The 17306-nt window shown below is 46.1% G+C and overlaps 1 non-coding gene across 1 annotated transcript; it reads left to right on the plus strand.

Annotated features, from left to right (window-relative positions):
- The first annotated feature begins 9265 nt into the window (after positions 1-9265).
- trnas-aga (transfer RNA serine (anticodon AGA)) lies at positions 9266-9346 on the plus strand. Its single transcript has one exon. It is a non-coding gene; the product is annotated as a tRNA-Ser (tRNA).
- The last annotated feature ends 7960 nt before the right edge of the window (positions 9347-17306 follow it).

Raw genomic sequence — 17306 nt, forward strand, 5'->3', positions numbered from 1 at the left:
GTACTGAGGGAGTGTGAGAAACACAGGTTACTGAATGAGTGTTAAAAACACAGGGTACTGAGGGAGTGTGAGTAACTCAGGGTACTGAGGGAGTGTGAGTAACACAGGGTACTGAGGGAGTGTGAGTAACACGGGGTACTGAGGGGGTGTGGGTAACACAGGATACAAAGGGAGTGTGAGTAATACAGGGAACTGAGGGAGTGTGAGTAACACAGGTGACAGAGGGAGTGTGAGCAGCACAGGTTACTGAGGGATTGTGAGTAACACAGTTTACTGAGGGATTGTGAGGAACACAGGGTACTGAGGAACTGTGAGTAAGACAGGGTACTTAGGGAGTGTGAATAACACAGGGTACTGAGCGAGTGTGAGTAACACAGGGTACTGAGGGAGTGTGAGTAACACAGGGTACCGAGGGAGTGTGAGTAACATGGGGTACTGAGGGAGTGTGAATAACACAGGATACAGAGGGAGTGTGAGTAACACAGGGTACTAAGGGAGTGTGAGTAACACTGGGTAATAAGGGAGTGTGAGTAACACAGGGTACTGAGGGAATTTGAATTACACAGGGGACTGAGGGTGTGTGAGTAACACAGGCTACTGAGGAGTGTGATTAACATAGGCTACTGAGGGAGTGTGATTGACACAGGTGATTGAGGGGGTTTGAGTAACACAGGATACTGAGGGAGTGTGAGTAACACAGGCTACTGAAGGAGAGTGTGTAACACAGGGGATGGAGGGAGAGTGAGTAACACAGCGTACTGAACGAGTGTGAGTAACTCAGGGGACGGGGGAGTATGAGTAACACAGGGTACTGAAGGATTGTGAGTAACACAGGTTACTGAGGGATTGTGAGGAACACAGGGTACTGAGGGAGTGTGAGTAACACAGGGTACTGAGGGTGTGTGAGTAACACAGGCTACTTAGGGAGTGTGAGAAACACAGTGCACTGAAGGCACGTGAGTAATACAGCATACTGAGGGAGTGTGAGTAACATAGGGTACTAAGGGAATGTGAGTAACACAGGTTACTGAGGGATTGTGAGCAACACAGGGTACTGAGGGAGTGTGAGTAATAGAGAGTACTGAGGGAGTGTAAGTAACACAGGGTACGGAGGGAGTGTGATTAACATAGGGTATTGAGGCCGTGTGAGTAACACAGGGTACTGAGGTAGTGTGAGAAACACAGGGTACTGAGGGAGTGTGAGTAACACAGGTTACTGAGGGAGTGTGAGAAACACATGTTACTGAATGAGTGTTCAAAACACAGGATACTGAGGGAGTGTGAGTAACTCAGGGTACTGGGGGGTGTGAGTAACACAGGGTACTGAGAGAGTGTGAGTAACACGGGGTACTGAGGGGGTGTGGGTAACACAGGATACTGAGGGAGTGTGAGCAACACACGGTCCCGAGGGAGTGGGAGTAACACAGGGTACTGAGGGATTGTGAGTAACACAGCGTACTGAGGGAGTGTGAGTAAGACAGGGTACTTAGGGAGTGTGAATAACACAGGGTACTGAGGGAGTGTGAGTAAGACAGGGTACTTAGGGAGTGTGAATAACACAGGGTACTGAGGGAGTGTGAGCAGCACAGGGTACTGAGGGATTGTGAGTAACACAGTTTACTGAGGGATTGTGAGGAACACAGGGTACTGAGGAACTGTGAGTAACACAAGGTACTGAGGGATTGTCAGTAACAGAGGGTACTGACGGAGTGTGAGTAACAAAGGGTACTGAGGCTGTGTGAGTAACACAGGTTACTGAGGTACTGTGAGTAATGCAGGTTACTGAGGGAATGTGAGTAACACAGGTTACTGAGGGAGTGTGAGTATCGCAGGATACTGATGGAGTGTGAGTAACAGAGGGTACTGAGTGAGTGTGAGTAACACAGATTACTGAGGGAGTGTGAATAACACAGGGTACTGAGGGAGTGTGAGTAACACAGGTTACTGAGGTGGTGTGAGTAACACAGGCTACTGAGGAGTTTGAGTAACTCACGATACTGGGGCTTGTGAGTAACACATGGGACTGAGGGTGTGTGAGTAACTCAGCGTACTGAGAGAGTTTCAATAACACAGGTACTGAGGGAGTGTGAATAACACAGGGAAATGAGGGGGTTTGAGTAACACAGGGTACTGAGTGAGTGTGAGTAACACAGGGAACTGAAAGAGTGTGAGTAACACAGGGTACGGAGGGAGTGTGATTAACACAGTGTACTGAAGGAGTGTGAGTAACACAGGGGACGGAGGGAGTGTGAGTAACACAGGGTACTGAGGGATTGTGAGTAACAGAGGTTACTGAGTGATTGTGAATAACACAGGGTACTGAGGGACTGTGAGTAACACAAGGTACTGAGGGATTGTCACTAACTGAGGGTACTGACGCAGTGTGAGTAACAAAGGTTACTGAGGGAGTGTGAGTAAAACAGGTTAGTGAGGTACTGTGAGTAACGCAGGGTACTGAGGGAATGTGAGTAACACAGGGTAATGAGGGAGTGTGAGTATCACAGGATACTGAGGGAGTGTGAGTAACACAAGGTACTGAGGGAGTGTTACTAACCCAGGGTACTGAGGAATTGTGAGTAAAACAGGGCACTGAGGGAGTGTGAGTAACACATGGTACTCAGGGAGTGTGAGTAACACAGGGGACAGAGGGAGTGTAAGTAACACGGGTTACTGAGGGGGTGTGAGTAACACAGTGTACTGAGGGCACGTGAGTAATACAGCATACTGAGGGAGTGTGAGTAACACAGGGTACTGAGAGAGTGTGAGTAAAACAGGGTACTATGGGAGTGTGAATAACACAGGGTACTGAGGGAGTGCGAGTAACACAGGGTACTGAGGGAGTGTGAGAAAAACAGGATACTGAGGGAATGTGAGTAACATGGGGTACTGAGGGAGTGTGAGTAACACAGGATACAGAGGGAGTGTGAGTAACACAGGGTACTAAGGGAGTGTGAGTAACACAGGATACAGAGGGAGTGTGAGTAACACAGGGTACTAAGGGAGTGTGAGTAATACTGGGTAATAAGGGAGTGCGAGTAACACAGGGTACTGAGGGAATTTGAATAACACAGGGTACTGAGGAGTGTGATTAACATAGGGTACTGAGGGAGTGTGAGTATCGCAGGATACTGAGTGAGTGTGAGTAACACAGGGTACTGAGTGAGTGTGTGTAACACAGGTACTGAGGGAGTGTGATTAACACAGGGGATTGAGAGCGTTTGACTAACACAGGATAGTGCGGTAGTGTGAGTAACACAGGCGACTGAAGGAGAGTGTGTAACACAGGGGAGGGAGGGAGAGTGAGTAACACAGGGTACTGAACGAGCGTCAGTAACTCAGGGGACGGGGGAGTGTGAGTAACACAGGGTACTGAAGGATTGTGAGTAACACAGGTTACTGAGGGTGTGTGAGTAACACAGGGTACTGAGGGAGTGTGAGAAACACAGTGTACTGAAGGCACGTGAATAATACAGCATACTGAGGGAGTGGGAATAACACAGGGTTCTGAGGGAGTGTGAGTAAAACAGGGTACTGAGGGAGTGTGAGTAACACATGGTACTCAGGGAGTGTGAGTAACACATGGGACAGAGGGAGTGTAAGTAACACGGGTTACTGAGGGGGTGTGAGTAACACAGTGTACTGAGGGCACGTGAGTAATACAGCATGCTGAGGGAGTGTGAGTAACACAGGGTACTGAGGGAGTGTGAGTAAAACAGGGTACTATGGGAGTGTGAATAACACAGGGTACTGAGGGAGTGCGAGTAACACAGGGTACTGAGGGAGTGTGAGAAAAACAGGATACTGAGGGAATGTGAGTAACATGGGGTACTGAGGGAGTGTGAGTAACACAGGATACAGAGGGAGTGTGAGTAACACAGGGTACTAAGGGAGTGTGAGTAACACAGGATACAGAGGGAGTGTGAGTAACACAGGATACTAAGGGAGTGTGAGTAATACTGGGTAATAAGGGAGTGCGAGTAACACAGGGTACTGAGGGAATTTGAATAACACAGGGTACTGAGGAGTGTGATTAACATAGGGTACTGAGGGAGTGTGAGTATCGCAGGATACTGAGTGAGTGTGAGTAACACAGGGTACTGAGTGAGTGTGTGTAACACAGGTACTGAGGGAGTGTGATTAACACAGGGGATTGAGAGCGTTTGACTAACACAGGATAGTGCGGTAGTGTGAGTAACACAGGCGACTGAAGGAGAGTGTGTAACACAGGGGAGGGAGGGAGAGTGAGTAACACAGGGTACTGAACGAGCGTCAGTAACTCAGGGGACGGGAGAGTGTGAGTAACACAGGGTACTGAAGGATTGTGAGTAACACAGGTTACTGAGGGTGTGTGAGTAACACAGGGTACTGAGGGAGTGTGAGAAACACAGTGTACTGAAGGCACGTGAGTAATACAGCATACTGAGGGAGTATGAGTAACACAGGGTTCTGAGGGAGTGTGAGTAAAACAGGGTACTCAGGGAGTGTGAATAACACAGGGTACTGAGGGAGTGTGAGTAAGACAGGGTACTTAGGGAGTGTGAATAACACAGGGTACTGAGGGAGTGTGAGCAGCACAGGGTACTGAGGGATTGTGAGTAACACAGTTTACTGAGGGATTGTGAGGAACACAGGGTACTGAGGAACTGTGAGTAACACAAGGTACTGAGGGATTGTCAGTAACAGAGGGTACTGACGGAGTGTGAGTAACAAAGGGTACTGAGGCTGTGTGAGTAACACAGGTTACTGAGGTACTGTGAGTAATGCAGGTTACTGAGGGAATGTGAGTAACACAGGTTACTGAGGGAGTGTGAGTATCGCAGGATACTGATGGAGTGTGAGTAACAGAGGGTACTGAGTGAGTGTGAGTAGCACAGATTACTGAGGGAGTGTGAATAACACAGGGTACTGAGGGAGTGTGAGTAACACAGGTTACTGAGGTGGTGTGAGTAACACAGGCTACTGAGGAGTTTGAGTAACTCACGATACTGGGGCTTGTGAGTAACACATGGGACTGAGGGTGTGTGAGTAACTCAGCGTACTGAGAGAGTTTCAATAACACAGGTACTGAGGGAGTGTGAATAACACAGGGAAATGAGGGGGTTTGAGTAACACAGGGTACTGAGTGAGTGTGAGTAACACAGGGAACTGAAAGAGTGTGAGTAACACAGGGTACGGAGGGAGTGTGATTAACACAGTGTACTGAAGGAGTGTGAGTAACACAGGGGACGGAGGGAGTGTGAGTAACACAGGGTACTGAGGGATTGTGAGTAACAGAGGTTACTGAGTGATTGTGAATAACACAGGGTACTGAGGGACTGTGAGTAACACAAGGTACTGAGGGATTGTCACTAACTGAGGGTACTGACGCAGTGTGAGTAACAAAGGTTACTGAGGGAGTGTGAGTAAAACAGGTTAGTGAGGTACTGTGAGTAACGCAGGGTACTGAGGGAATGTGAGTAACACAGGGTAATGAGGGAGTGTGAGTATCACAGGATACTGAGGGAGTGTGAGTAACACAAGGTACTGAGGGAGTGTTACTAACCCAGGGTACTGAGGAATTGTGAGTAAAACAGGGCACTGAGGGAGTGTGAGTAACACATGGTACTCAGGGAGTGTGAGTAACACAGGGGACAGAGGGAGTGTAAGTAACACGGGTTACTGAGGGGGTGTGAGTAACACAGTGTACTGAGGGCACGTGAGTAATACAGCATACTGAGGGAGTGTGAGTAACACAGGGTACTGAGAGAGTGTGAGTAACACAGGGTACTGAGGGAGTGTGAGAAAAACAGGATACTGAGGGAATGTGAGTAACATGGGGTACTAAGGGAGTGTGAGTAACACAGGATACAGAGGGAGTGTGAGTAACACAGGGTACTAAGGGAGTGCGAGTAACACAGGGTACTGAGGGAATTTGAATAACACAGGGTACTGAGGAGTGTGATTAACATAGGGTACTGAGGGAGTGTGAGTATCGCAGGATACTGAGTGAGTGTGAGTAACACAGGGTACTGAGTGAGTGTGTGTAACACAGGTACTGAGGGAGTGTGATTAACACAGGGGATTGACAGCGTTTGACTAACACAGGATAGTGCGGTAGTGTGAGTAACACAGGCGACTGAAGGAGAGTGTGTAACACAGGGGAGGGAGGGAGAGTGAGTAACACAGGGTACTGAACGAGCGTCAGTAACTCAGGGGACGGGGGAGTGTGAGTAACACAGGGTACTGAAGGATTGTGAGTAACACAGGTTACTGAGGGTGTGTGAGTAACACAGGGTACTGAGGGAGTGTGAGAAACACAGTGTACTGAAGGCACGTGAATAATACAGCATACTGAGGGAGTGTGAGTAACACAGGGTTCTGAGGGAGTGTGAGTAAAACAGGGTACTGAGGGAGTGTTACTAACCCAGGGTACTGAGGAATTGTGAGTAAAACAGGGCACTGAGGGAGTGTGAGTAACACATGGTACTCAGGGAGTGTGAGTAACACATGGGACAGAGGGAGTGTAAGTAACACGGGTTACTGAGGGGGTGTGAGTAACACAGTGTACTGAGGGCACGTGAGTAATACAGCATGCTGAGGGAGTGTGAGTAACACAGGGTACTGAGGGAGTGTGAGTAAAACAGGGTACTATGGGAGTGTGAATAACACAGGGTACTGAGGGAGTGCGAGTAACACAGGGTACTGAGGGAGTGTGAGAAAAACAGGATACTGAGGGAATGTGAGTAACATGGGGTACTGAGGGAGTGTGAGTAACACAGGATACAGAGGGAGTGTGAGTAACACAGGGTACTAAGGGAGTGTGAGTAACACAGGATACAGAGGGAGTGTGAGTAACACAGGATACTAAGGGAGTGTGAGTAATACTGGGTAATAAGGGAGTGCGAGTAACACAGGGTACTGAGGGAATTTGAATAACACAGGGTACTGAGGAGTGTGATTAACATAGGGTACTGAGGGAGTGTGAGTATCGCAGGATACTGAGTGAGTGTGAGTAACACAGGGTACTGAGTGAGTGTGTGTAACACAGGTACTGAGGGAGTCTGATTAACACAGGGGATTGAGAGCGTTTGACTAACACAGGATAGTGCGGTAGTGTGAGTAACACAGGCGACTGAAGGAGAGTGTGTAACACAGGGGAGGGAGGGAGAGTGAGTAACACAGGGTACTGAACGAGCGTCAGTAACTCAGGGGACGGGAGAGTGTGAGTAACACAGGGTACTGAAGGATTGTGAGTAACACAGGTTACTGAGGGTGTGTGAGTAACACAGGGTACTGAGGGAGTGTGAGAAACACAGTGTACTGAAGGCACGTGAGTAATACAGCATACTGAGGGAGTATGAGTAACACAGGGTTCTGAGGGAGTGTGAGTAAAACAGGGTACTCAGGGAGTGTGAATAACACAGGGTACTGAGGGAGTGTGATTAACATAGGGTACTGAGGACGTGTGAGTAACACAGGGTACTGAGGTAGTGTGAGAAACATAGGGTACTGAGGGAGTGTGAGTAACATAGGGTACTGAGGGAGTGTGAGAAACACAGGTTACTGAGGGAATGTGAGTAACACAGGATACTGAGGGAGTGTGACTAACACAGGGTACTGAGGGAGTGTGAGTAACACAGGGTACTAAGGGAGTGTGAGTAACACAGGGTAATAAGGGAGTGTGAGTAACACAGGGTACTGATGGAATTTGAGTAACACAGGTTACTGAGGTGGTGTGAGTAACACAGGCTACTTCCTACTGAGGAGTTTGAGTAACACACGGTACTGAGGGATTGTGAGTAACACATGAGACTGAGGGTGTGTGAGTAACACAGCGTACTGAGAGAGTGTCAATAACACAGGTACTGAGGGAGTGTGAATAACACAGGAAACTGAGGGGGTTTGAGTAACACAGGGAACTGAGGGAGTGTGAGGAACAAAGGGTACTGAAGGAGTGTGAGTAGCACAGGGTACGGAGGGAGTGTGAGTAACACAGTGTACTGAAGGAGTGTGAGTAACACAGGGGACGGAGCGAGTGTGAGTAACACAGGGTACTGAGGGAGTGTGAGTATCACAGGATACTGAGGGAGTGTGAATAACACAGGAAACTGAGGGGGTTTGAGTAACACAGGGTACTGAGGGAGAGTGAGGAACACAGGGTACTGAAGGACTGTGAGTAAAACAAGGTACTGAGGGATTGTCACTAACTGAGGGTACTGACGCAGTGTGAGAAACAAAGGTTACTGAGGGAGTGTGAGTAACACAGGTTAGTGAGGTACTGTGAGTAACGCAGGGTACTGAGGGAGTGTGAGTAACACAGGGTACTGAGGGAGTGTGAGTATCACAGGATACTGAGGGAGTGTGAGTAACACAAGGTACTGAGGGTGTGTTACTAACCCAGGGTACTGAGGGATAGTGAGTAACTCAGGGCACTGAGGGAGTGTGAGTAACACATGGTACTCAGGGAGTGTGAGTAACACAGGGGACAGAGGGAGTGTGAGTAACACGGGTTACTGAGTGAGTGTGAGTAACACAGGGTACTGAGGGAGTGTGAGTAACACAGGAGTCTGAGGGTGTGTGAGTAACACAGGGTAGTGAGGGAGTGTGAGTAACACAGGGTACTGAGGGAGTGTGATGTGTATGTGTTTGTTTGTGGGGTTGGGGTTGAAGCCCAGATTCTCACAGAGACAGAATCCAGATTTTGCCAGGACCAGAAAAGCCGAGTGGTTCAGGCGTTGGCCTTAAAATTCAATGGGCTTTTCCCGCGTGGGTTCGTACCCCGCATCTCTGTATATGTTCATATTTGAGTCTTTTTCTCACGCAGTCTGCCTCTCCTTCTCAGTCTCACTCAAACTGACTCTCGTTGTCTCTATCTCGCTGTCTGTCTCCCCCTGTTTGTCGGTTTGTCTCTGTCTCTCAATGTGTCTGTCGACTTCTCATAGTGTCCAGTTCTGTTCACAGTGGCTCGATTCCTGCTCTGACAGAACTGGTACCCGTCAGTTACTCGTTAGTATCGTGGTGCGTATCACCGCCTGTTACGCGGGAGACCGGGGTTCAATTCTCCAACGGGGAGGCAGTTGTTTCAAAATGTAGAATTTTACTTCTGTTTCTTGGTCGAGATTCATATTGAAAAGAGCAAAAAAGAACTGTAAAAATATAGGTAGAGGAGATTGCCTCGTCCAGATTTTTAGCAAACGGAGAATTTTTCAGGAATCTTTGTCCGTCTGCTGCACAGAGATGGATGACTGAGTTTTTTCTGAGTAACGTTTAAAAAGGCAGCGACACAGTAGTCGTGGCCGAGTGGTTAAGGCGATGGACTAGAAATCCATTGGGTTATCCCGCGCAGGTTCAAATCCTGCCGACTACGACTCTCTCGCGTTTTCCATTCCATTTCACAATTTGACCAATTTTCTGCGAAACTGATCCTCAGATAGATGGAATAACGTCCCACACCTTTCAAAACTTACATGTTTTTCTCATTTTTATTTATCTGCAATATTCACGATACATCCGTTTAAGAAATCGCAAATATCAGTCAAATTTGCGACAGTGATTCAGCCTGTCTATCCCTCGAGATGTCCAAGGCATCTGTGCATGTCTGTTGGTGCGTGCAAATTTTTGGTTATGTGTGTGTCTGTGTCTGTCTATCTCTCCATATGTCTCTGTGTATGTGCAACTGTCTGTGGAAATCATCACCATGAATTTTGTATGCCCTGGAACTTATAAAAAAGACTTGGGGGAAATAATACGGTTGTGAACTTTTGTATCGGCTTGGTTCAGTGGCAGCATTCTCGACTGAATCGGGAGTATGTGTGTTCAAGTCGCACTCTTGAGACTTGAGCATTTCATCTTGGCTAACACTCAAGTGCAGCTCATGGGGAATTTTGCAATGTTGAAGATGTTGACTTTCGGATGAAATGTTAAATTGAAGCTCCGTCTGCACCCTCGGGTGGATATGAAAGTTCCCAGTGCATTACTCGAAAAAGAATAGGAGAGTTGCCCCGGTCTCAATATTACTAAAAATGTTCGTAAATGCTCACTGAAAGCCGATGTGTATGTGTTTCTATGTGGGGTTGGGGTTGAAGCCCAGATTCTCACAGAGACAGAATCCAGGTTCTCACAGGACCAGGATAGCCGAGTGGTTGAGGCGTTGGCCTTAAAACTCAATGGGTTTTTATCCCGCGTAGGTTCGTACCCCACTCCTGGTATCTCTTTAATTTAACACGGATTTCCTCCCATTCTGATCAGTGAGACCGGATTTTCATCGGTTGAATCAGCAATTTTCTGCAACAATGTGACACTCTGAACCGATAATGAAATGAAATTGTGAAATGTATCTGTGTCGCTCGGTCTCTACCTCTCTCTCTCTTCAGAGAGTTGTGTATGTGTTTGTATGTTTGAGTCTTTGTCTCTCTCAGTCTGACTCACTCTGTCTGTCCCTGTTTCTCTGTTTGTCTCTGTCTCTCAATCTGTCTCTTTCTCACGGTGCCACGTCTGGTCCAATGGGATTCTCTCAGACTCTTTGTCTGACTGGCTCTCTCTTTCCCATCATTTCGGTCTGTCCATGTCTTTGCCTGTCTCTGTTAGTCCCTGCCTGTAAGCTGAGAAGTATTCCCATCATTTTCTGTTTTAGTCTTTATCGCTCTCTCTCCATCTGTCTCTCTCCTTGTCACTGTCTTTATCATTGTCTTTCTCTCACTCTTTCCCTCTCTCTTAATAGATCACACACACACATCTCTGTATATGTATATGTTTGAGTCTTTTTCTCACTCAGTCTGCCTCTCTTCTCAGTCTCACATTTTCTGGCTCTCGTTGTCTCTATCTTGCTGTCTGTCTCTCCCTGTTTGTCGGTTTGTCTCTGTCTCTCAATGTGTCTGTCGACTTCTCATGGTGTCCAGTTCTGTTCACAGCTCGATTCCTGCTCTGATAGAACTCATGCTCGTTAGTATCGTGGTGAGTATCCCCGCCTGTTCCGCCGGAGACCGTGGTTCTACTTCCCGACGCGGTGGCAGCTTTTACAAAATGTAGAATTGTACTTCTGTTTCTTGGTGTTGATTCATATTAAAAAGTTCCAGAGCAATATAGAAGAGTACAAATACAGGAAGAGGAGATTGCCTCTTACAGATTTTTAGCAAACGGAGACTTTTTCCGTATTCTGTGGCCGTCTGCTGCAAAGAGATGGATGACTGAGTTTTATCTGAGTACCATTTAATGATGCAGCGAGCCAGTAGTCCTGGCCGAGTGGGAAAGACAATGGACACAAAATCCATCGGGGTTTCTCTGCGCAGATTTGAATCCTGCCGACTATGTTGCTCAGCATATTCCATTCTGTTTCACAATTTAACCACGTTACTGCAAAATTGGTTCTGAGATAGATAGAGCAACGTCCCACATCTTTCGATGCAGACGCTGTTTTCTTTCTTCCATTAATCTGCAGTATTCACGATACATATGGATAGAAAAACGCAAAAACCAGCCAAAGTAGCCTCAGTGACCCTGCCTGTCTATCCATCTATTTGTCTAAGGCAACCTGTGTATATCTTGATCTGGGTGTCATAGTGCATCAGTCATTGAAAGTTGCATGCAGGTGCAGCAGGCGGTGAAGAAGGCAAATGGCATGTTCGCCTTCATAGCTCGGGGATTTGAGTATAGGAGCAGGGAGGTCTTACTGCAGTTGTACAGGGCCTTGGTGAGGCCACACCTGGAATATTGTGTTCAGTTTTGGTCCCCCATTCTGAGGAAGGACGTCCTTGCTATTGAGGGAGTACAGCATGATTCCAGGGATGGCAGGATTGACATATGAGGAGAGACTGGATCAACTGGGCTGGTATCCACTGAAGTTTAGAAGAATGAGAGGGGATCTCACAGAAACATATAAAATTCTGACGAGAGTTGTGTATGTGTTTGTATGTTTGAGTCTCTCTCAATCTACCTCTCTGACCCACTCTGTCTGTCCCTGTTTCTCTGTTTGTCTCTGTCTCTCAATCTGTCACTTTCTCACGGTGTCTAGTTCTGTTGCAATGGGATTCTCTCAGACTCTCTGTCTGACTGTCTCTCTCTGTCCCATTATCTCTGTCTGTCCATGTCTTTGTCTGTCTCTGTTAGCCCCTGACTCTAACCTGATAAGTATTTCCATCATTTTCTGTTTTTGTCTCTATGTCTCTCTCTCTCTATCTGTCTTTCTCTTTATCTGTCTCCCTCTTTGTCTCCCTCTTTGTCACTGTCCTTTTCTCTGTCATTCCATCGCAAATTGCCTCCCTCGCTTTATGGGGCACGCAAATACATCTCTGTGTATGTATGTGTTTGAGTATTTTTCTCATTCAGTCTGATCCTCTCTTTCAGTCTCAAACTTTATGTCTCTCTTTGTCTCTATCTCACTGTCTGTCTCTCCCTGTTTCCCTGTTTGTCTCTGGTTCTCAATGTGTCTGTCTCTTTCTCACCGTGTCCAGTTCTGTTCGAATGGGATTCTCTCAGTCTCTGTCTGACTGTCTCACTCTTTCCCATCATCTCTGTCTCTCTGTGTTTCTGCCTGTCTGTCTCTCTTTGCCTGTCGCTGGTAGTTCCTGTCTCTAACCTGCTGAGTATTTCCATCATATTCTGTTTATATCTTTGTCTCTCTCTCTATCTGTCGCTCTCTCTCTATCTGTCTCTCACCTTGTCACTGTCTTTATCACTGTCTTTCTTTCACTCTTTCCCTCTCTCTCTTTATTGATCACACACACACATCTCTGTATATGTAGGTGTTTGAGTCTTTTTCTCGCTGTCTCTGACTGACTTTTCAGTCTCACCCTTTCTGTCTCTCGTTGTCTCTCTCTCGTTGTCTGTCTCTGCCTGTTTGTCGGTTTGTGTCTGTCGATCAATGTGTCTGTCGACTTCTGTTCACAGCTCGATTACTGCTCTGACGCAACCCGTTCCCTCGTCCGTATAGTGGTGATTATGCCCCCCTGTTAGGCGGGAGAACCGGGTTCAATTCTCTGATGGAAAGCAGCTTTTTCAAAATGTCGAATTGTTTTTCTGTTTCTTGGTGTCGATTCATATTAAAAAGTTCCAGAGCAACATAGAACAATAAAAATACAGCAAGAGGAGATTGCCTCTTCCAGATTTTTTGCAACGGAGACTTTTTCGGGATTCTGTGGCCGTCTGCTGCACAGAGATGGATGACTGAGTTTTTTCTGAGCAACATTAAAAGTGCCAGAGATGCAGCAGTTGCTGCTGAGTGGTTAAAGCGATGGTCTAGAAATCCTTTGGGTTATCTTTGCATTGGTTCGAATCCTGCCAACTACAGTTCACATCATTTTTCATTCCATTTTACAATTTAACCAGGTTTTTGCAAAATGGATCCTGAGATAGGTGGATAAAGGGCCCACACATTTCAACACTGACATCTATTTCTCATTTTTATCAATGTGCAATATTCATGATGCATACGGATAGAAAAACGCAAAAATCAGCCAAAGTAGCGACAGTGATTCAGCCTGTCTATCCCTCTGTATGTCTAAGGCATGTCTGTTGGTGCATGTATATTTTTGGTTATGTGTGTGGGTGTGTGTGTCTCTGCGTCTGTCGTTCTGTATATATGTCTCTGTGTATGTGCAACTGTCTGTGCAAATCATCACCATGAATTGTGTATGTGCTGGAACTTTTTAAAAAGACTTGGGGAAAATAATACGTTTGTGAACTTTGGTATTGGCTTTAGTTCAGTGGCAGTATCCTCGACTGAAAAACGCAAAAGACAGCCAAAGTTGCAGCAGTGACCCTGCCTGTCTATCCATCTATTTGTCTAAGGCAATCTTTGTATATCTTGATCTGGGTGTCATTGTACATCAGTCATTGATTGTTGGTATGCAGGTGCAGCAGGTGGTGAAGAAGGCAAATGGCATGTTCCTCTTCATAGCTAGCGGATTTCAGTATAGGAGCAGGGAGGTCTTACTGCAGTTGTACAGGTCCTCCGTGAGGCCACACCCGGAATATTGTGTTCAGTTTTGGTCTCCGAATCTGAGGAAGGACGTCCTTGCTTTTGAGGGAGTACAGCGAAGGTTCACCAGCATGATTCCCGGGATGGCAGGATGACATATGAGGAGAGACTGGATGAACTGGGCTGGTATCCACTGGAGTTTAGAAGAATGAGAGGAGATTTCAAAGAAACATGTAAAATTCTGACGAGATTGGACAGCTTAGAGGCTGGAAGAATGTTCTCGCTGCTGGGGAGTTCGAGACCAAGGATCACAGTCTTTGAGTAAGGGGTAAGCCATTTAGCAACGGGATGAGGAGAAACGTTTTCACTCAGAGAGTGGTTAACCTGTGAAATTTTCTACTGCAGAAAGTCGTTGCGGCCAGTTCGTTAGATATATTCAAAAGGGAGTTAGATATGGCCCTTACGGCTAAAGGGATGAAGGGGTATGGAGAGAAAGCAGGAAAGGGGTACTGAGGTTGAATGATCAGCCATGATGTTATTGAATGGTGGTGCAGGCTCGAAGCGCCGAATGGCATATTCCTGCAACTAATTTCTATGTTTCTATGTTTCTATGTTGATGCGTGTATATTTTTGGTTATTTTATGTGTGTGTGTCTCTGTGTATGTGCAACTGTCCGTGGAAATCATCACCATGAATTTGGTGCGTCCTGGAACTTTTAAAAAAATCTTGAGGAAAATAATGCGGTTGTGAAATTGAAGCTCCGTCTGCACCCTCGGGTGGATGTCCCAGAGCATTACTCGAAAAAGAATAGGAGAGTTGCCCCCGTGTCAATATCACTAAAAATGTTCGAAAATGCTCCCTGAAACCCTCTGTGTATGTGTGTGTCTGTGGGGGTGGAGTTGAAGCCCAAATTCTGACAGAGACAAAGCCCGTTTCTGCCAGGCCCAGGATGGCCGAGTGGTTAAGGTGTTGGACTTAAGGTCCAATGGAATTATAACTGCGAGGGTTCGAATCCCACAACTGGTAATTGCTTAATTAAACAGAGATTACTTCCCATGCTGCTCAGTGATACCCGATTTCCATCTGTTGCATTTGCATGTTTCGGTGACACTCTGAGCAGATAATGAAAGGTATCTGTATCGCTCAGTCTCTGCCTCTCTCTCTTTTTAGAGAGCTATGCATGTGTTTGAGTCAATGTCTCTCTTAGTCTGCCACTTGTCCAGTTCTGTTCCAAAGGGATTCTCTCAGACTCCCTATCTGACCGTCTCTCTCTTTCCCATCATCTCTTTCTGTGTTGGTCCCTGTCTCTAACCTGATGAGTCATATCATCATTTTATGTTTTTGTTTCTATGTCTCTCTCTCTATCTGTCTTTCTCTCTATCTGTCTCCCTTTTTGTCTCTGTCTTTTTCTTGTCAATCCATCACTATTTGCCTCCCTCTCTTTATGGAGCACGCAAACACATCTCTGTGTATGTAAGTATTTGCGTGTTTGTCTCAGTCAGTCTGAACCTCCCTCTCAGTCTAAAACTTTCTGTCTCTCTCTGTCTCTATCTCGCTGTCTCTCTCTCCCTGTTTCCCTGTTTGCCTCTGATTCTCAATGTGTCTGTCTCTTTCTCACGGTGTCCAGTTCTGTTCGAATGGGATTCTCTCAATCTCTCTGTCTCTCTCTTTCACATCATCTCTGTCTGTCTATGCCTCTGCCTGTCTGTATCTCTTTGCCTATCGCTGTTAGTTCCTGTCTCGAATCTGCTGAGTATTTCCATCATTGTCTGTTTATATCTTTGTCTCTCTCTCTCTCTATCTGTCGCTCTCTCTCTATCTGTCTCGCTCCTTGTCACTGTCATTAACACTGTCTTTGTCTCACTCTTTCCCTCTCTCTCTTTATAGAGCACACACAATTCTCTGTATATGTATGTGTTTGATTCTTTTTCTCACTGCGTCTGCCTCTCCTTCTGAGTCTCACATTTTCTGTCTCTCGTTGTCTCTATCTCGTTGTCTGTCTGTCCCTGTTTGTCGGTTTGTCTCTGTCTCTCAATGTGTCTCTCTACTTCTGATGGAGTCCAGTTCTCTTCACAGCTCGATTCCTGCTCTGACCAAACCCACATTCGTTGGTATAGTGTTTAGTATCCCGGCCTGTTATGCAGAAGGCAGGGTTTCAATTCCCCAACAGGCAGGAAGCTTTTTCAAAATGCAGGATTTTACTTCTGTTTCTTGGGAAAGATTCACATTAAAAAGTTCCAGTGCAATACAGAGCAGTAAAAATACAGGAAGAGGAGATTTTTTCAGAATTCTGTGTCATCTGCTGCAGATGGTGGATGACTGAGTTTTATCTGAGTAACATTTAAAGACATAATGAGTTGGCGTGGCTGAGCGGTTACAGCGATGGACTAGAAAATCCATCGTATTTTCCCCCTGCAGGTCGAATCCTGCCGACTACGATTCTCAGCATTTTTCATTCCATTTCGCAATTTAATCAGCTCTCTGCAAAACTCATCCTGAGATCGAAGGAATAACGTCCCACACCTTTCAAAACTGTAATTTTTTAAATCATTTTTATTAAACTGCAATATTCACGATACTTACGTATAGAAAAACGCACATATCAGCCAAAGTTGCGACAGTGATTCAGCCTGTCTATCCCTCTATATGTCTAAGACATCTGCGCATGTCCGTTGGTGCGAGTATATATTTGCTTATGTGTGTGTGTGTCTGTGTCTGTCTATCTGTATATATATATATATCTGTGTATGTGCAACCGTCTGTATAAATCATCACCATGAATTTGGTATGTCATGGAACTTTCTAAAAAACTTGAGGAAAATAATACGGTTGTGAACTTTGGTATCGGCTTTGGTTCAGTGGCGGTAATCTCGACTGAATCAGGAGTTTGTGTGTTCAAGTCGGACTCCTGAGACTTGAGCAGATAATCTTGGCAGACACTCAAGTGCAGTACTTGGGGAATTTTGCATTGTTGAAGCTGTTGACTTTCGGAACAAATGTTAAATTAAAGCTCCGTCTGCAACCTCGGGTGGATCACAGCATTACTCGAAAAAGATTAGGAGAGTTGCCCCTGTGTCAATATTATTAAAATGTTCCTAAATACTCACTGAAACCCGATGTGTATGTGTGTGTCTGTGGGGTGAGTTGAAGACCAGATTCTCACTGAGACAGAATCGAAACACTGGAAGGACCAGGCTGGCCGAGTGGTTAAGGCGTTGGCCTTAAAATTAAATGGGATTTTCCCACGAGGGTTCGTACTCGAATCTCTTTACTTTATCACTGATTTCCTCCCATGCTGATCAGTGATACCTGATTTTCATCTGTTGAATCAACAATTTTCTGTTACTCTGTGACACTCTGAGCCGATCATGAAATAAAATTGTAAAATGTATCTGTGCATCTCAGTCTCTGC

Source organism: Pristiophorus japonicus, chromosome 23, assembly GCF_044704955.1.
Source record: "Pristiophorus japonicus isolate sPriJap1 chromosome 23, sPriJap1.hap1, whole genome shotgun sequence".
Classification (NCBI taxonomy): domain Eukaryota; kingdom Metazoa; phylum Chordata; class Chondrichthyes; family Pristiophoridae; genus Pristiophorus; species Pristiophorus japonicus.